Source organism: Ovis canadensis, chromosome 25 (genome assembly GCF_042477335.2).
Source record: "Ovis canadensis isolate MfBH-ARS-UI-01 breed Bighorn chromosome 25, ARS-UI_OviCan_v2, whole genome shotgun sequence".
NCBI classification, from domain to species: domain Eukaryota; kingdom Metazoa; phylum Chordata; class Mammalia; order Artiodactyla; family Bovidae; genus Ovis; species Ovis canadensis.
Window position 1 is genome coordinate 5,897,054 of NC_091269.1, and position 21,208 is coordinate 5,918,261.

Genomic DNA, 21,208 nt, shown 5'->3' on the forward strand with positions numbered 1-21,208 from the left:
CCGGCATCGACGGGAGAGGAATCCCGAGAGGCCCGCGAGGAACTCGCATGGGGACTGGCCTTTCCTGAGGCCACCAGAGCGGGTCCCTGAGGTCCCCGTCAGAGGTCGAGAGCACCTGCCGCAACTCGAGAAAATCCAGGAGGTTTTGCCCTCCAGGCGAGATGAGGCCCATTTCCGCTGAGGCTTCTCGAGGCCAATCACATCTAACCACTGGAACTTCCAAAGGGTCCTTCACACCATTGCTGCAACTCAAGAAGTTCCCCGACATACCCGTCTGCACTCGAGAGGAAGCACGTGGGGTCCCGCACACATCCAGGGGAGCCCCGTTTCCGCCTCCTAGCTCGAGATGAGGGATCCTTTCCCTGTTTCGTAGGGAAAGAATTCCCGGCGTTCCCGTCGCATCTCAAGAGGAGGCGCTCTCCACAGGAAAGGCGAGAGGAACTCCAGGGTCGTGCCACCGTTCCAAGAGTCCCCCAGATGTGTCTGTCCATTCCAGAAGAACCTGTTTTCCCTGCACTGCCTTGACGTTCAAGCCGAGGATCGACTCCCACGACGTGTGCACGTGGGACAGCCCTGTGGGAAAGCCTCGTGGGAAAGCCTCGTGGGAAAGACTCGAGGGAAAACCATAGATCCTTTGATCCACGCGGCGGACTGCGTGACACTGCTGCTACCGCTCTGGAGGAAAGCGCAAGTGCATGCCCGCATTCGAGACGAGGACTGACTCCCCTGGGGAGACTGCAGAATTACCCCAAGATCCATGTCAGCACTGGAGAGGAATCCTGAGGTTCCGGCCCCGACTCCACAGATGGTCTTAGGCCCCGGCATCGACGGGAGACGAATCCCGAGAGGCCCCCGAGGAACTCGCATGGGGACTGGCCTTTCCTGAGGCCACCAGAGCGGGTCCCTGAGGTCCCCGTCGTAAGTCGAGAGCACCTGCCCCAACTCGAGAAAATCCAGGAGGTTTTGCCCTCCAGGAGAGATGAGGCCCATTTCCGCTGAGGCTTCTCGAGGCCAATCACATCTAACCACTGGAACTTCCAAAGGGTCCTTCACACCCTTGCTGCAACTCAAGAAGTTCCCCGACAAAGCCGTCTGCACTGGAGAGGAAGCACGTGGTGTCCCGCACACATCCAGGGGAGCCCCGTTTCCGCCTCCTAGCTCGAGATGAGGGATCCTTTCCCTGTTTCGTAGGGAAAGAATTCCCGGCGTTCCCGTCGCATCTCAAGAGGAGGCGCTCTCCACAGGAAAGGCGAGAGGAACTCCAGGGTCGTGCCACCATTCCAAGAGTCCCCCAGATGTGTCAGTCCATTCCAGAGGAACCTGTTTTCCCTGCACTGCCTTGATGTTCAAGCCGAGGATCGACTCCCACCACGTGTGCACATGGGACAGCCCTGTGGGAAAGCCTCGTGGGAAAGCCTCGTGGGAAAGACTCGAGGGAAAACCATAGATCCTTTGATCCACGCGGCGGACTGCGTGCCACTGCTGCTACCGCTCTGGAGGAAAGCACAAGTGCATGCCCGCATTCGAGACAAGGACTGACTCAACTGGGGAGACTCCAGAAGTACCCCAAGATCCATGTCAGCACTGGAGAGGAATCCTCAGGTTCCGGCCCCGACTCCACACAAGGTCTTAGGCCCCGGCATCGACGGGAGAGGAATCCCGAGAGGCCCCCGAGGAACTCGCATGGGGACTGGCCTTTCCTGAGGCCACCAGAGCGGTTCCCTGAGGTCCCCGTCGTAAGTCGAGAGCACATGCCGCAACTCGAGAAAATCCAGGAGGTTTTGCCCTCCAGGCGCGATGAGGCCCATTTCCGCTGAGGCTTCTCGAGGCCATTCACATCTAACCACTGGAACTTCCAAAGGGTCCTTCACACCATTGCTGCAACTCAAGAAGTTCCCCGACATACCCGTCTCCACTCGAGAGGAAGCACGTGGGGTCCCGCACACATCCAGGGGAGCCCCGCTTCCGCCTCCTAGCTCGAGGTGAGGGATCCTTTCCCTGTTTCGTAGGGAAAGAATTCCCGGCGTTCCCGTCGCATCTCAAGAGGAGGCGCTCTCCACAGGAAAGGCGAGAGGAACTCCATGGTCGTGACACCATTCCAAGAGTCCCCCAGATGTGTCAGTCCATTCAAGAAGAACCTGTTTTCCCTGCACTGCCTTGACGTTCAAGCCGAGGATCGACTCCCACCACGTGTGCATGTGGGACAGCCCAGTGGGAAAGCCTCGTGGGAAAGCCTCGTGGGAAAGACTCGAGGGAAAACCATAGATCCTTTGATCCACGTGGCGGACTGCGTGACACTGCTGCTACCGCTCTGGAGGAAAGCGCAAGTGCATGCCCGCATTCGAGACGAGGACTGACTCCGCTGGGGAGACTCCAGAAGTACCCCAAGATCCATGTCAGCACTGCAGAGGAATCCTCAGGTTCCGGCCCCGACTCCACACAAGGTCTTAGGCCCCGGCATCGACGGGAGAGGAATCCCGAGAGGCCCCCGAGGAACTCGCATGGGGACTGGCCTTTCCTGAGGCCACCAGAGCGGTTCCCTGAGGTCCCCGTCGTAATTCGAGAGCACCTGCCGCAACTCGAGAAAATCCAGGAGGTTTTGCCCTCCAGGCGAGATGAGGCCCATTTCCGCTGAGGCTTCTCGAGGCCATTCACATCTAACCACTGGAACTTCCAAAGGGTCCTTCACACCATTGCTGCAACTCAAGAAGTTCCCCGACATACCCGTCTCCACTCGAGAGGAAGCACGTGGGGTCACGCACACATCCAGGGGAGCCCCGTTTCCGCCTCCTAGCTCGAGATGAGGGATCCTTTCCCTGTTTCGTAGGGAAAGAATTCCCGGCGTTCCCGTCGCATCTCAAGAGGAGGCGCTCTCCACAGGAAAGGCGAGAGGAACTCCAGGGTCGTGCCACCATTCCAAGAGTCCCCCAGATGTGTCAGTCCATTCCAGAGGAACCTGTTTTCCCTGCACTGCCTTGATGTTCAAGCCGAGGATCGACTCCCACCACGTGTGCACGTGGGACAGCCCTGTGGGAAAGCCTCGTGGGAAAGCCTCGTGGGAAAGACTCGAGGGAAAACCATAGATCCTTTGATCCACGCGGCAGACTGCGTGACACTGCTGCTACCGCTCTGGAGGAAAGCGCAAGTGCATGCCCGCATTCGAGACGAGGACTGACTCCCCTGGGGAGACTCCAGAATTACCCCAAGATCCATGTCAGCACTGGAGAGGAATCCTCAGGTTCCGGGCCCGACTCCACACAAGGTCTTAGGCCCCGGCATCGAAGGGAGAGGAATCCCGAGAGGCCCCCGAGGAACTCGCATGTGGACTGGCCTTTCCTGAGGCCACCAGAGCGGGTCCCTGAGGTCCCCATCGTAAGTCGAGAGCACCTGCCGCAACTCGAGAAAATCCAGGAGGTTTTGCCCTCCAGGCGAGATGAGGCCCATTTCCGCTGAGGCTTCTCGAAGCGAATCACATCTAACCACTGGAACTTCCAAAGGGTCCTTCACACCCTTGCTGCAACTGAAGCAGTTCCGCGACATACCCGTCTCCACTCGAGAGGAAGCACGTGGGGTCCCTCACACATCCAGGGGAGACCTGTTTCCGCCTCCTAGCTCGAGATGAGGGATCCTTTCCCTGTTTCGTAGGGAAAGAATTCCCGGCGTTCCCGTCGCATCTCAAGAGGAGGCGCTCTCCGCAGGAAAGGCGAGAGGAACTCCAGGGTCGTGCCACCATTCCAAGAGACCCCCAGATGTGTCAGTCCATTCCAGAGGAACCTGTTTTCCCTGCACTGCCTTGACGTTCAAGCCGAGGATCGACTCCCACCACGTGTGCACGTGGGACAGCCCTGTGGGAAAGCCTCGTGGGAAAGCCTCCTGGGAAAGACTCGAGGGAAAACCATAGATCCTTTGATCCACGCGGTGGACTGCGTGACACTGCTGCTACCGCTCTGGAGGAAAGCGCAAGTGCATGCCCGCATTCGAGACGAGGACTGACTCCCCTGGGGAGACTCCAGAAGTACCCCAAGATCCATGTCAGCACTGGAGAGGAATCCTCAGGTTCCGGCCCCGACTCCACACAAGGTCTTAGGCCCCGGCATCGACGGGAGAGGAATGCCGAGAGGCCCCCGACGAACTCGCATGGGGACTGGCCTTTCCTGAGGCCACCAGAGCGGGTCCATGAGGTCCCCGTCGTAAGTCGAGAGGACCTGCCGCAACTCGAGAAAATCCAGGAGGTTTTGCCCTCCAGGCGAGATGAGGCCCATTTCCGCTGAGGCTTCTCGAGGCTAATCACGTCTAACCACTGGAACTTCCAAAGGGTCCTTCACACCCTTGCTGCAACTCAAGAAGTTCCCCGACATACCCGTCTCCACTCGAGAGGAAGTACGTGGAGTCCCGCACACATCCAGGGGAGCCCCGTTTCCGCCTCCTAGCTCGAGATGAGGGATCCTTTCCCTGTTTCGTAGGGAAAGAATTCCCGGCGTTCCCGTCGCATCTCAAGAGGAGGCGCTCTCCACAGGAAAGGCGAGAGGAACTCCAGGGTCGTGCCACCATTCCAAGAGTCCCCCAGATGTGTCAGTCCATTCCAGAGGAACATGTTTTCCCTGAACTGCCTTGACGTTCAAGCCGAGGATCCACTCCCACCACGTGTGCACGTGGGACAGCCCTGTGGGAAAGCCTCGTGGGAAAGCCTCGTGGGAAAGACACGAGGGAAAACAATAGATCCTTTGATCCACGCGGCGGACTGCGTGACACTGCTGCTACCGATCTGGAGGAAAGCACAAGTGCATGCCCGCATTCGAGACGAGGACTGACTCCCCTAGGGAGACTCCAGAAGTACCCCAAGATCCATGTCAGCACTGGAGAGGAATCCTCAGGTTCCGGCCCGGACTCCACACAAGTTCTTAGGCCCCGGCATCGACGGGAGAGGAATGCCGAGAGGCCCCCGAGGAACTCGCATGGGGACTGGCCTTTCCTGAGGCCACCAGAGCGGGTCCCTGTGGTTCCCGTCGTAAGTCGAGAGCACCTGCCGCAACTCGAGAAAATCCAGGAGGTTTTGCCCTCCAGGCGAGATGAGGCCCATTTCCGCTGAGGCTTCTCGAGGCTAATCACGTCTAACCACTGGAACTTCCAAACGGTCCTTCACACCCTTGCTGCAACTCAAGAAGTTCCCCGACATACCCGTCTCCACTCGAGAGGAAGCACGTGGGGTCCCGCACACATCCAGGGGAGCCCCATTTCCGCCTCCTAGCTAGAGATGAGGGATCCTTTCCCTTTTTAGTAAGGAAAGAATTCCCGGCGTTCCCGTCGCATATCAAGAGGAGGCGCTCTCCACAGGAAAGGCGAGAGGAACTCCAGGGTCGTGCCACCATTCCAAGAGTCCCCCAGATGTGTCAGTCCATTCCAGAGGAAACTGTTTTCCCTGCACTGCCTTGACGTTCAAGCCGAGGATCGAGTCCCACCACATGTGCACGTGGGACAGCCCTGTGGAAAGCCTCGTGGGAAAACCTCGTGGGAAAGACTCGAGTGAAAAACATAGATCCTTTGATCCACGCGGCGGACTGCGTGACACTGCTGCTACCGCTCTGGAGGAAAGCGCAAGTGCATGCCCGCATTCGAGACGAGGACTGACTCCCCTGGGTAGACTCCAGAAGTACCCCAAGATCCATGTCAGCACTGGAGAGGAATCCTCAGGTCCCGGCCCCGACTCCACACAAGGTCTTAGGCCCCGGCATCGACGGGAGAGGAATCCCGAGAGGCCCCCGAGGAACTCGCATGGGGACTTGCCTTTCCTGAGGTCACCAGAGCGGGTCCCTGAGGTCCCCGTCGTAAGTCGAGAGCACCTGCCACAACTCGAGAAAATCCAGGAGATTTTGCCCTCCAGGCGAGATGAAGCCCATTTCCGCTGAGGCTTCTCGAGGCTAATCACATCTAACCACTGGAACTTCCAAAGGGTCTTTCACACCCCTGCTGCAACTCTAGAAGTTCCCCGACATACCCGTCTCCACTCGAGAGGAAGCACGAGGGTCCCGCACACATCCAGGGGAGCCCCGTTTCCACCTCCTAGCTCGAGATGAGGGATCCTTTCCCTGTTTCGTAGGGAAAGAATTCCCGGCGTTCCCGTCGCATCTCAAGAGGAGGCGCTCCCACAGGAAAGGCGAGAGGAACTCCAGGGTCGTGCCACCATCCCAAGAGACCCCATATGTGTCAGTCCATTCCAGAGGAACCTGTTTTCCCTGCACTGCCTTGACGTTCAAGCCGAGGATCGACTCCCACCACGTGTGCTCGTGGGACAGCCCTGTGGGAAAGCCTCGTGGGAAAGCCTCGTGGGAAAGACTCGAGGGAAAACCATAGATCCTTTGATCCACGCGGCGGACTGCGTGACACTGCTGCTACCGCTCTGGAGGAAAGCGCAAGTGCATGCCCGCATTCGAGACGAGGACTGACTCCCCTGGGGAGACTCCAGAAGTACCCCAAGATCCATGTCAGCACTGGAGAGGAATCCTGAGGAACCGGCCCCGACTCCACACAAGGTCTTAGGCCCCGGCATCGACGGGAGAGGTATCCCGAGAGGCCCCCGAGGAACTCGCATGGGGACTGGCCTTTCCTGAGGCCACCAGAGCGGGTCCCTGAGGTCCCCGTCGTAAGTCGAGAGCACCTGCCGCAACTCGAGAAAATCCAGGAGGTTTTGCCCTCCAGGCGAGATGAGGCCCATTTCCGCTGAGGCTTCTCGAGGCTAATCACGTCTAACCACTGGAACTTCCAAAGGGTCCTTCACACCCTTGCTGCAACTCAAGAAGTTCCCCGACATACCCGTCTCCACTCGAGAGGAACCACGTGGGGTCCCGCACACATCCAGGGGAGCCCCGTTTCGCCTCCTAGCTCGAGATGAGGGATCCTTTCCCTGTTTCGTAGGGAAAGAATTCCCGGCGTTCCCGTCGCATCTCAAGAGGAGGCGCTCTCCACAGGAAAGCCGAGAGGAACTCCAGGGTCATGCCACCATTCCAAGAGTCCCCCAGATGTGTCAGTCCATTCCAGAGGAACCTGTTTTCCCTGCACTGCCTTGACGTTCAAGCCGAGGATCCACCCACACCACGTGTGCACGTGGGACAGTCCTGTGGGAAAGCCTCTTGGGAAAGCCTCGTGGGAAAGACTCAGGGGAAAACCATAGATCCTTTGATCCACGCGCCGGACTGCGTGACACTGTTGCTACCGCTCTGGAGGAAAGCGCAAGTGCATGCCCGCATTCGAGACGAGGACTGACTCCCCTGGGGAGACTCCAGAAGTACCCCAAGATCCATGTCAGCACTGGAGAGGAATCCTCAGGTTCCGGCCCCGACTCCACACAAGGTCTTAGGCCCCGGCATCGATGGGAGAGGAATCCCGAGAGGCCCCCGAGGAACTCGCATGGGGACTGGCCTTTCCTGAGGCCACCAGAGCGGGTCCCTGAGGTCCCCGTCGTAAATCGAGAGCACCTGCCGCAAATCGAGAAAATCCAGGAGGTTTTGCCCTCCAGGCGAGATTAGGCCCATTTCCGCTGAGGCTTCTCGAGGCGAATCATGTCTAACCACTGGAACTTCCAAAGGGTCCTTCACACCCTTGCTGCAACTCAAGAAGTTTCCCAACATACCCGTCTCCACTCGAGAGTAAGCACGTGGGGTCCCGCACACATCCAGGGCAGCCCCGTTTCCGCCTCCTAGCTCGAGATGAGGGATCCTTTCCCTGTTTCGTAGGGAAAGAATTCCCGGCGTTCCCGTCGCATCTCAAGAGGAGGCGCTCTCCACAGGAAAGGCGAGAGGAACTCCAGGGTCGTGCCACCATTCCAAGAGTCCCCCATATGTGTCAGTCCATTCCAGAGGAACCGGTTTTCCCTGCACTGCCTTGACGTTCAAGCCGAGGATCCACTCCCACCACGTGTGCACGTGGGACAGCCCTGTGGGAAAGCCTCGTGGGAAAGCCTCGTGGGAAAGACTCGAGGGAAAACCATAGATCCTTTGATCCACGCGGCGGACTGCGTGACACTGCTGCTACCGCTCTGGAGGAAAGCGCAAGTGCATGCCCGCATTCGAGACGAGGACTGACTCCCCTGGGGAGACTCCAGAAGTACCCCAAGATCCATGTCAGCACTGGAGAGGAATCCTCAGTTTCCGGCCCCGACTCCACACAAGGTCTTAGGCCCCGGCATCGACGGGAGAGGGATCCCGAGAGGCCCCCGAGGAACTCGCATGGGGACTGGCCTTTCCTGAGGCCACCAGAGCGGGTCCCTGAGGTCCCCGTCGTAAGTCGAGAGCACCTGCCGCAACTCGAGAAAATCCAGGAGGTTTTGCCCTCCAGGCAAGATGAGGCCTATTTCCGCTGAGGCTTCTCGAGGCTAATCACGTCTAACCACTGGAACTTCCAAAGGGTCCATCACACCCTTGCTGCAACTCAAGAAGTTCCCCGACATACCCGTCTCCACTCGAGAGGAAGCACGTGGGGTCCCGCACACATCCAGGGGAGCCCCGTTTCCGCCTCCTAGCTCGAGATGAGGGATCCTTTCCCTGTTTCGTAGGGAAAGAATTCCCGGCGTTCCCGTCGCATCTCAAGAGGAGGCGCTCTCCACAGGAAAGCCGAGAGGAACTCCAGGGTCATGCCACCATTCCAAGAGTCCCCCAGATGTGTCAGTCCATTCCAGAGGAACCTGTTTTCCCTGCACTGCCTTGACGTTCAAGCCGAGGATCCACTCCCACCACGTGTGCACGTGGGACAGCCCTGTGGGAAAGCCTCGTGGGAAAGCCTCGTGGGAAAACTCGAGGGAAAACCATAGATCCTTTGATCCACGCGGCGGACTGCGTGACACTGCTGCTACCGCTCTGGAGGAAAGCGCAAGTGCATGCCCGCATTCGAGACGAGGACTGACTCCCCTGGGGAGACTCCAGAAGTACCCCAAGATCCATGTCAGCACTGGAGAGGAATCCTCAGTTTCCGGCCCCGACTCCACACAAGGTCTTAGGCCCTGGCATCGACGGGAGAGGGATCCCGAGAGGCCCCCGAGGAACTCGCATGGGGACTGGCCTTTCCTGAGGCCACCAGAGCGGGTCCCTGAGGTCCCCGTCGTAAGTCGAGAGCACCTGCCGTAACTCGAGAAAATCCAGGAGGTTTTGCCCTCCAGGCGAGATGAGGCCCATTTCCGCTGAGGCTTCTCGAGGCTAATCACGTCTAACAACTGGAACTTCCAAAGGGTCCTTCACACCCTTGCTGCAACTCAAGAAGTTCCCCGACATACCCGTCTCCACTCGAGAGGAAGCACGTGGGGTCCCGCACACATCCAGGTGAGCCCCGTTTCCGCCTCCTAGCTCGAGATGAGGGATCCTTTCCCTGTTTCGTAGGGAAAGAATTCCCGGCGTTCCCGTCGCATCTCAAGAGGAGGCGCTCTCCACAGGAAAGGCGAGAGGAACTCCAGGGTCGTGCCACCATTCCAAGAGTCCCCCAGATGTGTCAGTCCATTCCAGAGGAACATGTTTTCCCTGAACTGCCTTGACGTTCAAGCCGAGGATCCACTCCCACCACGTGTGCACGTGGGACAGCCCTGTGGGAAAGCCTCGTGGGAAAGCCTCGTGGGAAAGACACGAGGGAAAACAATAGATCCTTTGATCCACGCGGCGGACTGCGTGACACTGCTGCTACCGATCTGGAGGAAAGCACAAGTGCATGCCCGCATTCGAGACGAGGACTGACTCCCCTAGGGAGACTCCAGAAGTACCCCAAGATCCATGTCAGCACTGGAGAGGAATCCTCAGGTTCCGGCCCGGACTCCACACAAGGTCTTAGGCCCCGGCATTGACGGGAGAGGAATGCCGAGAGGCCCCCGAGGAACTCGCATGGGGACTGGCCTTTCCTGAGGCCACCAGAGCGGGTCCCTGTGGTTCCCGTCGTAAGTCGAGAGCACCTGCCGCAACTCGAGAAAATCCAGGAGGTTTTGCCCTCCAGGCGAGATGAGGCCCATTTCCGCTGAGGCTTCTCGAGGCTAATCACGTCTAACCACTGGAACTTCCAAACGGTCCTTCACACCCTTGCTGCAACTCAAGAAGTTCCCCGACATACCCGTCTCCACTCGAGAGGAAGCACGTGGGGTCCCGCACACATCCAGGGGAGCCCCGTTTCCGCCTCCTAGCTCGAGATGAGGGATCCTTTCCCTGTTTCGTAGGGAAAGAATTCCCGGCGTTCCCGTCGCATCTCAAGAGGAGGCGCTCTCCACAGGAAAGGCGAGAGGAACTCCAGGGTCATGCCACCATTCCAAGAGTCCCCCAGATGTGTCAGTCCATTCCAGAGGAACCTGTTTTCCCTGCACTGCCTTGACGTTCAAGCCGAGGATCCACCCCCACCACGTGTGCACGTGGGATAGTCCTGTGGGAAAGCCTCTTGGGAAAGCCTCGTGGGAAAGACTCGAGGGAAAACCATAGATCCTTTGAACCACGCGGCGGACTGCGTGACACTGCTGCTACCGCTCTGGAGGAAAGCGCAAGTGCATGCCCGCATTCGAGACGAGGACTGACTCCCCTGGGGAGACTCCAGAAGTACCCCAAGATCCATGTCAGCACTGGAGAGGAATCCTCAGGTTCCGGCCCCGAATCCACACAAGGTCTTAGGCCCCGGCATCGACGGGAGAGGAATCCCAAGAGGCCCCCGAGGAACTCGCATGGGGACTGGCCTTTCCTGAGGCCACCAGAGCAGGTCCCTGAGGTCCCCGTCGTAAGTCGAGAGCACCTGCCGCAACTCGGGAAAATCCAGGAGGTTTTGCCCTCCAGGCGAGATGAGGCCCATTTCCGCTGAGGCTTCTCGAGGCTAATCACGTCTAACCACTGGAACTTCCAAAGGGTCCTTCACACCCTTGCTGCAACTCAAGAAGTTCCCCGACATACCCGTCTCCACTCGAGAGGAAGCACGTGGGGTCCCGCACACATCCAGGGGAGCCCCGTTTCCGCCTCCTAGCTCGAGATGAGGGATCCTTTCCCTGTTTCGTAGGGAAAGAATTCCCGGCGTTCCCGTCGCATCTCAAGAGGAGGCGCTCTCCACAGGAAAGGCGAGAGGAACTCCAGGGTCGTGCCACCATTCCAAGAGTCCCCCAGATGTGTCAGTCCATTCCAGAGGAACCTGTTTTCCCTGCACTGCCTTGACGTTCAAGCCGAGGATCGACTCCCACCACGTGTGCACGTGGGACAGCCCTGTGGGAAAGCCTCGTGGGAAAGCCTCGTGGGAAAGACTCGAGGGAAAACCATAGATTCTTTGATCCAGGCGGCGGACTGCGTGACACTGCTGCTACCGCTCTGGAGGAAAGCGCAAGTGCATGCCCGCATTCGAGACGAGGACTGACTCCCCTGGGGAGACTCCAGAAGTACCCCAAGATCCATGTCAGCACTGGAGAGGAATCCTCAGTTTCCGGCCCCGACTCCACACAAGGTCTTAGGCCCCGGCATCGACGGGAGAGTAATCCCGAGAGGCCCCCGAGGAATTCGCATGGGGACTGGCCTTTCCTGAGGCCACCAGAGCGGGTCCCTGAGGTCCCCGTCGTAAGTCGAGAGCACCTGCCGTAACTCGAGAAAATCCAGGAGGTTTTGCCCTCCAGGCGAGATGAGGCCCATTTCCGCTGAGGCTTCTCGAGGCTAATCAGGTCTAACAACTGGAACTTCCAAAGGGTCCTTCACACCCTTGCTGCAACTCAAGAAGTTCCCCGACATACCCGTCTCCACTCGAGAGGAAGCACGTGGGGTCCCGCACACATCCAGGGGAGCCCCGTTTCCGCCTCCTAGCTCGAGATGAGGGATCCTTTCCCTGTTTCGTAGGGAAAGAATTCCCGGCGTTCCCGTCGCATCTCAAGAGGAGGCGCTCTCCACAGGAAAGGCGAGAGGAACTCCAGGGTCATGCCACCATTCCAAGAGTCCCACAGATGTGTCAGTCCATTCCAGAGGAACCTGTTTTCCCTGCACTGCCTTGACGTTCAAGCCGAGGATCGACTCCCACCACGTGTGCACGTGGGACAGCCCTGTGGGAAAGCCTCGTGGGAAAGCCTCGTGGGAAAGACTCGAGGGAAAACCATAGATCCTTTGATCCACGCAGCGGACTGCGTGACACTGCTGCTACCGCTCTGGAGGAAAGCGCAAGTGCATGCCCGCATTCGAGACGAGGACTGACTCCCCTGGGGAGACTCCAGAAGTACCCCAAGATCCATGTCAGCACTGGAGAGGAATCCTCAGGTTCCGGGCCCGACTCCACACAAGGTCTTAGGCCCCGGCATCGACGGGAGAGGGATCCCGAGAGGCCCCCGAGGAACTCGCATGGGGACTGGCCTTTCCTGAGTCCACCAGAGCGGGTCCCTGAGGTCCCCGTCGTAAGTCGAGAGCACCTGCCGCAACTCGAGAAAATCCAGGAGGTTTTGCCCTCCAGGCGAGATGAGGCCCATTTCCGCTGAGGCTTCTCGAGGCTAATCACGTCTAACCACTGGAACTTCCAAAGGGTCCTTCACAGCATTGCTGCAACTCAAGAAGTTCCCCGACATACCCGTCTCCACTCGAGAGGAAGCACGTGGGGTCCCGCACACATCCAGGGGAGCCCCGTTTCCGCCTCCTAGCTCGAGATGAGGGATCCTTTCCCTGTTTCGTAGGGAAAGAATTCCCGGCGTTCCCGTCGCATCTCAAGAGGAGGCGCTCTCCACAGGAAAGCCGAGAGGAACTCCAGGGTCATGCCACCATTCCAAGAGTCCCCCAGATGTGTCAGTCCATTCCAGAGGAACCTGTTTTCCCTGCACTGCCTTGACGTTCAAGCCGAGGATCCACTCCCACCACGTGTGCACGTGGGACAGCCCTGTGGGAAAGCCTCGTGGGAAAGCCTCGTGGGAAAACTCGAGGGAAAACCATAGATCCTTTGATCCACGCGGCGGACTGCGTGACACTGCTGCTACCGCTCTGGAGGAAAGCGCAAGTGCATGCCCGCATTCGAGACGAGGACTGACTCCCCTGGGGAGACTCCAGAAGTACCCCAAGATCCATGTCAGCACTGGAGAGGAATCCTCATTTTCCGGCCCCGACTCCACACAAGGTCTTAGGCCCCGGCATCGACGGGAGAGTAATCCGGAGAGGCCCCCGAGGAACTCGCATGGGGACTGGCCTTTCCTGAGGCCACCAGAGCGGGTCCCTGAGGTCCCCGTCGTAAGTCGAGAGCACCTGCCGTAACTCGAGTAAATCCAGGAGGTTTTGCCCTCCAGGCGAGATGAGGCCCATTTCCGCTGAGGCTTCTCGAGGCTAATCAGGTCTAACAACTGGAACTTCCAAAGGGTCCTTCACACCCTTGCTGCAACTCAAGAAGTTCCCCGACATACCCGTCTCCACTCGAGAGGAAGCACGTGGGGTCCCGCACACATCCAGGGGAGCCCCGTTTCCGCCTCCTAGCTCGAGATGAGGGATCCTTTCCCTGTTTCGTAGGGAAAGAATTCCCGGCGTTCCCGTCGCATCTCAAGAGGAGGCGCTCTCCACAGGAAAGGCGAGAGGAACTCCAGGGTCGTGCCACCATTCCAAGAGTCCCCCAGATGTGTCAGTCCATTCCAGAGGAACCTGTTTTCCCTGCACTGCCTTGACGTTCAAGCCGAGGATCGACTCCCACCACGTGTGCACGTGGGACAGCCCTGTGGGAAAGCCTCGTGGGAAAGCCTCGTGGGAAAGACTCGAGGGAAAACCATAGATCCTTTGATCCACGCGGCGGACTGCGTGACACTGCTGCTACCGCTCTGGAGGAAAGCGCAAGTGCATGCCCGCATTCGAGACGAGGACTGACTCCCCTGGGGAGACTCCAGAAGTACCCCAAGATCCATGTCAGCACTGGAGAGGAATCCTCAGGTTCCGGCCCCGACTCCACACAAGGTCTTAGGCCCCGGCATCGACGGGAGAGGAATGCCGAGAGGCCCACGAGGAACTCGCATGGGGACTGGCCTTTCCTGAGGCCACCAGAGCGGGTCCCTGAGGTCCCCGTCGTAAGTCGAGAGCACCTGCCGCAACTCGAGAAAATCCAGGAGGTTTTGCCCTCCAGGCGAGATGAGGCCCATTTCCGCTGAGGCTTCTCGAGGCTAATCATGTCTAACCACTGGAACTTCCAAAGGGTCCTTCACAGCATTGCTGCAACTCAAGAAGTTCCCCGACATACCCGTCTCCACTCGAGAGGAAGCACGTGGGGTCCCGCACACATCCAGGGGAGCCCCGTTTCCGCCTCCTAGCTCGAGATGAGGGATCCTTTCCCTGTTTCGTAGGGAAAGAATTCCCGGCGTTCCCGTCGCATCTCAAGAGGAGGCGCTCTCCACAGGAAAGCCGAGAGGAACTCCAGGGTCATGCCACCATTCCAAGAGTCCCCCAGATGTGTCAGTTCATTCCAGAGGAACCTGTTTTCCCTGCACTGCCTTGACGTTCAAGCTGAGGATCGACTCCCACCACGTGTGCACGTGGGACAGCCCTGTGGGAAAGCCTCGTGGGAAAGCCTCGTGGGAAAACTCGAGGGAAAACCATAGATCCTTTGATCCACGCGGCGGACTGCGTGACACTGCTGCTACCGCTCTGGAGGAAAGCGCAAGTGCATGCCCGCATTCGAGACGAGGACTGACTCCCCTGGGGAGACTCCAGAAGTACCCCAAGATCCATGTCAGCACTGGAGAGGAATCCTCAGGTTCCGGCCCCGACTCCACACAAGGTCTTAGGCCCCGGCATCGACGGGAGAGGAATGCCGAGAGGCCCCCGAGGAACTCGAATGGGGAGTGGCCTTTCCTGAGGCCACCAGAGCGGGTCCCTGAGGTCCCCATCGTAAGTCGAGAGCACCTGCCGCAACTCGAGAAAATCCAGGAGGTTTTGCCCACCAGGCGAGATGAGGCCCATTTCCGCTGAGGCTTCTCGAGGCTAATCACATCTAACCGCTGGAACTTCCAAAGGGTCCTTCACACCCTTGCTGCAACTCAAGAAGTTCCCCGACATACCCGTCTCCACTCGAGAGGAAGCACGTGGGTTCCCGCACACATCCAGGGGAGCCCCGTTTCCGCCTCCTAGCTCGAGATGAGGGATCCTTTCCCTGTTTCGTAGGGAAAGAATTCCCGGCGTTCCCGTCGCATCTCAAGAGGAGGCGCTCTCCACAGGAAAGGCGAGAGGAACTCCAGGGTCGTGCCACCATTCCAAGAGTCCCCCAGATGTGTCAGTCCATTCCAGAGGAACCTGTTTTCCCTGCACTGCCTTGACGTTCAAGCCGAGGATCCACTCCCACCACGTGTGCACGTGGGACAGCCCTGTGGGAAAGCCTCGTGGGAAAGCCTCGTGGGAAAGACTCGAGGGAAAACCATAGATCCTTTGATCCACGCGGCGGACTGCGTGACACTGCTGCTACCACTCTGGAGGAAAGCGCAAGTGCATGCCCGCATTCGAGACGAGGACTGACTCCCCTGGGGAGACTCCAGAAGTACCCCAAGATCCATGTCAGCACTGGAGAGGAAACCTCAGGTTCCGGCCCCTACTCCACACAAGGTCTTAGGCCCCGGCATTGACGGGAGAGGAATCCCGAGAGGCCCCCGAGGAACTCGCATGGGGACTGGCCTTTCCTGAGGCCACCAGAGCGGGTCCCTGAGGTCCCCGTCGTAAGTCGAGAGCACCTGCCGCAACTCGAGAAAATCCAGGAGGTTTTGCCCTCCAGGCGAGATGAGGCCCATTTCCGCTGAGGCTTCTCGAGGCGAATCATGTCTAACCACTGGAACTTCCAAAGGGTCCTTCACAACCTTGCTGCAACTCAAGAAGTTCCCCGACATACCCGTCTCCACTCGAGAGTAAGCACGTGGGGTCCCGCACACATCCAGGGCAGCCCCGTTTCCGCCTGCTAGCTCGAGATGAGGGATCCTTTCCCTGTTTCGTAGGGAAAGAATTCCCGGCGTTCCCGTCGCATCTCAAGAGGAGGCGCTCTCCACAGGAAAGGCGAGAGGAACTCCAGGGTCGTGCCACCATTCCAAGAGTCCCCCAGATGTGTCAGTCCATTCCAGAGGAACCTGTTTTCCCTGCACTGCCTTGACGTTCAAGCCGAGGATCCACTCCCACCACGTGTGCACGTGGGACAGCCCTGTGGGAAAGCCTCGTGGGAAAGCCTCGTGGGAAAGACTCGAGGGAAAAACATAGATCCTTTGATCCACGCGGCGGACTGCGTGACACTGCTGCTACCGCTCTGGAGGAAAGCGCAAGTGCATGCCCGCATTCGAGACGAGGACTGACTCCCCTGGGGAGACTCCAGAAGTACCCCAAGATCCATGTCAGCACTGGAGAGGAATCCTCAGGTTCCGGCCCCGACTCCACACAAGGTGTTAGGCCCCGGCATCGACGGGAGAGGAATGCCGAGAGGCCCCCGAGGAACTCGCATGGGGACTGGCCTTTCCTGAGGCCACCAGAGCAGGTCCCTGAGGTCCTCGTCGTAAGTCGAGAGCACCTGCCGCAACTCGAGAAAATCCAGGAGGTTTTGCCCTCCAGGCGAGATGAGGCCCATTTCCGCTGAGGCTTCTCGAGGCTAATCACGTCTAACCACTGGAACTTCCAAAGGGTCCTTCACACCCTTGCTGCAACTCAAGAAGTTCCCCGACATACCCGTCTCCACTCGAGAGGAAGCACGTGTGGTCCCGCACACATCCAGGGGAGCCCCGTTTCCGCCTCCTAGCTCGAGATGAGGGATCCTTTCCCTGTTTCGTAGGGAAAGAATTCCCGGCGTTCCCGTCGCATCTCAAGAGGAGGCGCTCTCCACAGGAAAGGCGAGAGGAACTCCAGGGTCATGCCACCATTCCAAGAGTCCCCCAGATGTGTCAGTCCATTCCAGAGGAACCTGTTTTCCCTGCAGTGCCTTGACGTTCAAGCCGAGGATCGACTCCCACCACGTGTGCACGTGGGACAGCCCTGTGGGAAAGCCTCGTGGGAAAGCCTCGTGGGAAAGACTCGAGGGAAAACCATAGATCCTTTGATCCACGCGGCGGACTGCGTGACACTGTTGCTACCGCTCTGGAGGAAAGCGCAAGTGCATGCCCGCATTCGAGACGAGGACTGACTCCCCTGGAGAGACTCCAGAAATACCCCAAGATCCATGTCAGCACTGGAGAGGAATCCTCAGGTTCCGGCCCCGACTCCACACAAGGTCTTAGGCCCCGGCATCGACGGGAGAGGGATCCCGAGAGGCCCCCGAGGAACTCGCATGGGGACTGGCCTTTCCTGAGTCCACCAGAGCGGGTCCCTGAGGTCCCCGTCGTAAGTCGAGAGCACCTGCCGCAACTCGAGAAAATCCAGGAGGTTTTGCCCTCCAGGCGAGATGAGGCCCATTTCCGCTGAGGCTTCTCGAGGCTAATCACGTCTAACCACTGGAACTTCCAAAGGGTCCTTCACAGCATTGCTGCAACTCAAGAAGTTCCCCGACATACCCGTCTCCACTCGAGAGGAAGCACGTGGGGTCCCGCACACATCCAGGGGAGCCCCGTTTCCGCCTCCTAGCTCGAGATGAGGGATCCTTTCCCTGTTTCGTAGGGAAAGAATTCCCGGCGTTCCCGTCGCATCTCAAGAGGAGGCGCTCTCCACAGGAAAGCCGAGAGGAACTCCAGGGTCATGCCACCATTCCAAGAGTCCCCCAGATGTGTCAGTCCATTCCAGAGGAACCTGTTTTCCCTGCACTGCCTTGACGTTCAAGCCGAGGATCCACTCCCACCACGTGTGCACGTGGGACAGCCCTGTGGGAAAGCCTCGTGGGAAAGCCTCGTGGGAAAACTCGAGGGAAAACCATAGATCCTTTGATCCACGCGGCGGACTGCGTGACACTGCTGCTACCGCTCTGGAGGAAAGCGCAAGTGCATGCCCGCATTCGAGACGAGGACTGACTCCCCTGGGGAGACTCCAGAAGTACCCCAAGATCCATGTCAGCACTGGAGAGGAATCCTCAGGTTCCGGCCCCGACTCCACACAAGGTCTTAGGCCCCGGCATCGACGGGAGAGGAATGCCGAGAGGCCCCCGAGGAACTCGAATGGGGACTGGCCTTTCCTGAGGCCACCAGAGCGGGTCCCTGAGGTCCCCATCGTAAGTCGAGAGCACCTGCCGCAACTCGAGAAAATCCAGGAGGTTTTGCCCACCAGGCGAGATGAGGCCCATTTCCGCTGAGGCTTCTCGAGGCTAATCACATCTAACCGCTGGAACTTCCAAAGGGTCCTTCACACCCTTGCTGCAACTCAAGAAGTTCCCCGACATACCCGTCTCCACTCGAGAGGAAGCACGTGGGGTCCCGCACACATCCAGGGGAGCCCCGTTTCCGCCTCCTAGCTCGAGATGAGGGATCCTTTCCCTGTTTCGTAGGGAAAGAATTCCCGGCGTTCCCGTCGCATCTCAAGAGGAGGCGCTCTCCACAGGAAAGGCGAGAGGAACTCCAGGGTCGTACCACCATTCCAAGAGTCCCCCAGATGTGTCAGTCCATTCCAGAGGAACCTGTTTTCCCTGCACTGCCTTGACGTTCAAGCCGAGGATCGACTCCCACCACGTGTGCACGTGGGACAGCCCTGTGGGAAAGCCTCGTGGGAAAGCCTCGTGGGAAAGACTCGAGGGAAAACCATAGATCCTTTGATCCACGCGGAGGACTGCGTGACACTGCTGCTACCGCTCTGGAGGAAAGCGCAAGTGCATGCCCGCATTCGAGACGAGGACTGACTCCCCTGGGGAGACTCCAGAAGTACCCCAAGATCCATGTCAGCACTGGAGAGGAATCCTCAGGTTCCGGCCCCGACTCCACACAAGGTCTTAGGCCCCGGCATCGACGGGAGAGGAATGCCGAGAGGCCCCCGAGGAACTCGCATGGGGACTGGCCTTTCCTGAGGCCACCAGAGCGGGTCCCTGAGGTCCCCGTCGTAAGTCGAGAGCACCTGCCGCAACTCGAGAAAATCCAGGAGGTTTTGCCCTCCAGGCGAGATGAGGCCCATTTCCGCTGAGGCTTCTCGAGGCTAATCACGTCTAACCACTGGAACTTCCAAAGGGTCCTTCACACCCTTGCTGCAACTCAAGAAGTTCCCCGACATACCCGTCTCCACTCGAGAGGAAGCACGTGGGGTCCCGCACACATCCAGGGGAGCCCCGTTTCCGCCTCCTAGCTCGAGATGAGGGATCCTTTCCCTGTTTCGTAGGGAAAGAATTCCCGGCGTTCCCGTCGCATCTCAAGAGGAGGCGCTCTCCACAGGAAAGGCGAGAGGAACTCCAGGGTCGTGCCACCATTCCAAGAGTCCCCCAGATGTGTCAGTCCATTCCAGAGGAACCTGTTTTCCCTGCACTGCCTTGACGTTCAAGCCGAGGATCCACTCCCACCACGTGTGCACGTGGGACAGCCCTGTGGGAAAGCCTCGTGGGAAAGCCTCGTGGGAAAGACTCGAGGGAAAAACATAGATCCTTTGATCCACGCGGCGGACTGCGTGACACTGCTGCTACCGCTCTGGAGGAAAGCGCAAGTGCATGCCCGCATTCGAGACGAGGACTGACTCCCCTGGGGAGACTCCAGAAGTACCCCAAGATCCATGTCAGCACTGGAGAGGAATCCTCAGGTTCCGGCCCCGACTCCACACAAGGTGTTAGGCCCCGGCATCGACGGGAGAGGAATGCCGAGAGGCCCCCGAGGAACTCGCATGGGGACTGGCCTTTCCTGAGGCCACCAGAGCGGGTCCCTGAGGTCCAAGTCGTAAGTCGAGAGCACCTGCCGCAACTCGAGAAAATCCAGGAGGTTTTGCCCTCCAGGCGAGATGAGGCCCATTTCCGCTGAGGCTTCTCGAGGCTAATCACGTCTAACCACTGGAACTTCCAAAGGGTCCTTCACACCCTTGCTGCAACTCAAGAAGTTCCCCGACATACCCGTCTCCACTCGAGAGGAAGCACGTGGGGTCCCGCACACATCCAGGGGAGCCCCGTTTCCGCCTCCTAGCTCGAGATGAGGGATCCTTTCCCTGTTTCGTAGGGAAAGAATTCCCGGCGTTCCCGTCGCATCTCAAGAGGAGGCGCTCTCCACAGGAAAGCCGAGAGGAACTCCAGGGTCATGCCACCATTCCAAGAGTCCCCCAGATGTGTCAGTCCATTCCAGAGGAACCTGTTTTCCCTGCACTGCCTTGACGTTCAAGCCGAGGATCCACTCCCACCACGTGTGCACGTGGGACAGCCCTGTGGGAAAGCCTCGTGGGAAAGCCTCGTGGGAAAACTCGAGGGAAAACCATAGATCCTTTGATCCACGCGGCGGACTGCGTGACACTGCTGCTACCGCTCTGGAGGAAAGCGCAAGTGCATGCCCGCATTCGAGACGAGGACTGACTCCCCTGGGGAGACTCCAGAAGTACCCCAAGATCCATGTCAGCACTGGAGAGGAATACTCAGGTTCCTGCCCCGACTCCACACAAGGTCTTAGGCCCCGGCATCGACGGGAGAATAATCCCGAGAGGCCCCCGAGGAACTCGCATGGGGACTGGCCTTTCCTGAGGCCACCAGAGCGGGTCCCTGAGGTCCCCGTCGTAAGTCGAGAGCACCTGCCGTAACTCGAGAAAATCCAGGAGGTTTTGCCCTCCAGGCGAGATGAGGCCCATTTCCGCTGAGGCTTCTCGAGGCTAATCAGGTCTAACAACTGGAACTTCCAAAGGGTCCTTCACACCCTTGCTGCAACTCAAGAAGTTCCCCGACATACCCGTCTCCACTCGAGAGGAAGCACGTGGGGTCCCGCACACATCCAGGGGAGCCCCGTTTCCGCCTCCTAGCTCGAGATGAGGGATCCTTTCCCTGTTTCCTAGGGAAAGAATTCCCGGCGTTCCCGTCGCATCTCAAGAGGAGGCGCTCTCCACAGGAAAGGCGAGAGGAACTCCAGGGTCGTGCCACCATTCCAAGAGTCCCCCAGATGTGTCAGTCCATTCCAGAGGAACCTGTTTTCCCTGCACTGCCTTGACGTTCAAGCCGAGGATCCACTCCCACCACGTGTGCACGTGGGACAGCCCTGTGGGAAAGCCTCGTGGGAAAGCCTCGTGGGAAAGACTCGAGGGAAAACCATAGATCCTTTGATCCACGCGGCGGACTGCGTGACACTGCTGCTACCGCTCTGGAGGAAAGCGCAAGTGCATGCCCGCATTCGAGACGAGGACTGACTCCCCTGGGGAGACTCCAGAAGTACCCCAAGATCCATGTCAGCACT